Source organism: Lactuca saligna, chromosome 7 (genome assembly GCF_052625555.1).
Source record: "Lactuca saligna cultivar CGN05327 chromosome 7, ASM5262555v1, whole genome shotgun sequence".
Taxonomy (NCBI): Eukaryota; Viridiplantae; Streptophyta; class Magnoliopsida; order Asterales; family Asteraceae; genus Lactuca; species Lactuca saligna.
This window is the reverse complement of record NC_136423.1, coordinates 176,040,231-176,043,829: the sequence shown is the minus strand read 5'-3', so window position 1 is coordinate 176,043,829 and position 3,599 is coordinate 176,040,231.

Genomic DNA, 3,599 nt, shown 5'->3' with positions numbered 1-3,599 from the left:
ATCGTATATTCTTCAAACGAAGACGTGTGTTGTAATTACGAGTCGGTTGCACATTGACATATGTAAACGCACCAGTAACTTGGTTTTTATAAAACATATTATTGTGTGTAATTTGATGAGTAAGCACAAGCGAGCATTTGGGTCAAAGTTTATCTGTTCCTTTTACCCCATGTGGATAAAAGCGATATATGTGGGGCCCTCGATGATTTAGTGATGACATCAGGCCTGAACTGATTTGATTTGTTTATTTAGTCGATCGTTATAAATCGGAAATCGGGAAACAATAGATGGATAAACAGGATGATTATAATCCATGTCTCGGTCCACATGATATCTAGAATGGATGAATATATGATCCCTTATCTAATGTACATGTCATTGACTAGGTCAGAGTTCGATAGCGGCTTTTAAGAGCCATGATTACTAGTCGGGTTGGAGTCATACTTGCAATAATAGTTATTAGACTTATCCAAGTGGGAGACTGTTGGATTAGGTGTTTAAGCCCATAACTATTATTGGTATGTACTTGAACCGAGAGTAGCATGTTCCATTTGGGTTGCATGGCATCAGAACAATTTGGATAGACTTTTGTGAGAAGAGGATGTTTATGATTTATTAATATATTATGAGTTGTAATATATTAATATGAAATCATATTATCTAATTAGTATTGATCAATAATCAGTTTGGAATTAATTTTGTGATCAAAATAGACTAATTAAATAAATGAGGATTGATTTGGTAAATCATCCATTCTTATATAGTGGGCTTATGATCAATGATTCTTCATATTGGGCTAAACACATGCGGTGATCCATGGATACTACATGGAGGTTAAAACCCATGGATCATGAGGAATGTGGAAAGTCATGAGTTATATGGTGTAACCCTAATGTGCATACTATATAAGAAGCCTCATAGCTCATGAATTGGCACCTTAAGTGATAAAAAAGTGAGGGTTATCCGCTTTTTGTGAAGAAAATACTCTTCTCTCAAGTTATTCAATTTGTTGGTGGTGTTGTGTGATTCCATTTGAGGTACAACACTTGGGGCACTATGTTCTTAAAGGTCCAAGGCTTCCATCTACAACAAAAGGTGTGACGTCTAACTTGTTTTATTACCCAAGTATCAATGTTTTGTATGCTAATTAGGGTGATACCTTGTAAAGTTCAAGCTTGCATGTATAATAGAGAAAACATAGATCCAATGTATTTAGGGTTTCATGCACACCTTAGGAGTGTTAGAATGCTCAAAACCCAACATTAAGACTGTCATGAATCGATTGTATACTATCCATATAGATTGGACATTGCATATGAATTGTTGCAATATTCATGAGTACCTAGAAAATGGAGATTTTGAGTATTGGATAAACCCACACGTAGATATTACTTCATGGATTCAATCATGAGTAATTATGAGACTATAATATATTCTATTCTTCAAACAGAGATATGTAAGTTGTAATTTACAAGTTGGTTTAAAATTGGTGTTGCGTAAACATCAGTAACATGATCTAATATATCATAGTATCACGTATGATTTGATAAGTAAAGGTTACAATTATATAGTCAAGGTTTATTCATTCCTATTACCCTAATGATAAAAGCAATATATTGGGCCCCTCGGTGATTTGATGTTGACATTATAGTGTCAGGCCCAATCAATATTAAATCGATGTGTTTAATTGTTAGTCTGATGACGTCATCACAAATAGGGAAATCGGGAAACAAAATATTGGACAATGAGATTGATTGGATTCAATGTCTCATGTCCATATGATATCATGAAGAACGAAGGAATAACTGATCACTTATCTTAATGCTAATTTCTAATTTGAATCAGAGCTTGACATATACTTCGGACAACAAACTTTGTGTAACATCCCATTTAAAACAGAATAGTTAAGTAATAAATATGGAACCCCGAGCAACAATTATTATTATTAATATATGTTATTATAGTCCAAAATCAGATAATAATTATCGGGATGTGAGTTTCGGGGGTTAAAGAATAAATTATATTGGACTTAATTCGAAAGGATCCTGGATGGCTGGGGCTTAAAGGGTCAATTATGTGCCTAAATTGAAAATAACTAGTCATGGAGGGGCCATATGGTAAGTATTCAGACTTGAGATGTAATGATTTTCAGAAGGGAGAGTTAGATTGTAAATTAAGGACTTGTTTTGAAGAGATTTGGGATAGATGGGTTGGAAAGGTAATTATGGGAGGAAATATGTGCATAACCGGGTATGAACCCGTCACCCTCTTGGTTGCCTCCATATAAAAAGCATTAAACCCTAACCCTAATGTTAACTCCATCAGTCGTCATCACCCTTATGCCCCCTTCACCACCGATGTCGTCGTTGTTGTAAGAATCGGAGAACCACCACCTTATTCTTCCATCTTCCAGCTGCCCCTTTTCTTCGTGTTCCGATCAGGCAGGACCGGCGAGTCCAACCGACGTCGTTACCACCATTAGATCCGTCAACCGCACCGGTTGTTGCTCCCGAAGATGAAGACGATGTGGATCGTGGGAGGGAGGGAGTTCTGCCGCTGTTGCTTCCATCATTCGTTGTAGCTTCTATCATGTCGCGAATCGATGTGGGCGGCTGCCAATCGCTATGGCCGCTGCTGTGTCGCTGTTATTATCATCGTGCGCTATGTTGCTCATGCTACCGTGCAATGAACGCCACCAGGTGGGTGACTGCTTTCGGACCTCGAGCAAGGCTTGGTTATTGTTACATATAGTATTGTGCGGATTGTTGCTGCTGGAAAAACCCATGAAAACCCACCATGGTTGCCGGCCATGGTGGCTGCCACCGTCAACATTGCTGTTGTTCGCTAATTCCGTTGTACGCCGTCGCCGCCGCATACTATCCTTCTTTCCGTCGCCACCAGCCACCGTCGAAGGTGGCTGTGTGCAAGTTTTGTTGTGTAATTAGGTGTGTATTGTTGCGGTGAGAAGGTGTTGTGTGTGGGTTGTTTGGCCGGAAATCACAAGAAAGGACACCACCATCGTGAGGTGGTGGCTACCACCCCGTGCCACCGCCGACCATCACAAGGGTGGTTGTGTGTGTGTGTTATTTTAGTTTACTATGTGTGTTTATTTTTCGGTGTTTATTGTAAAAATTGTAAAAGCCAAAAGAATAATGAAAGAAACTCAAAACCACCACCGGCCGCCGTGTCGGGTGGCGATGTGCTTTAATTGCGTTTGGACCTCGTTTGGGGGATGTTTGGACAATGTGGGATCAATGTAACCCTAATGGGACTAAAGAAACCCTAATGGGCCCAAAGAAAACCTAATGGGCCCAAAGAAACCCTAATGGGCCTAATGGAACCCTAATGGGCCAATAAGGCCTAATGATACCTAAAAGCCCAACCAATGGACTAACGAACTAGTATTGGGTTGGAAAACCCTAATTAGGGTTTGGAAAACCCTGAGGGCATACAACCCTAACTTGTGGAAATTGATCAGGACACACACACAAGAATAATTTAATAAACTTGAAATATTAAATAATAATCTTTGGAAAACTAACTTAAGGCAATAATAGACTTAATGGATTAAGTTCTTAAATGGGTTAAGTAAGAAACAC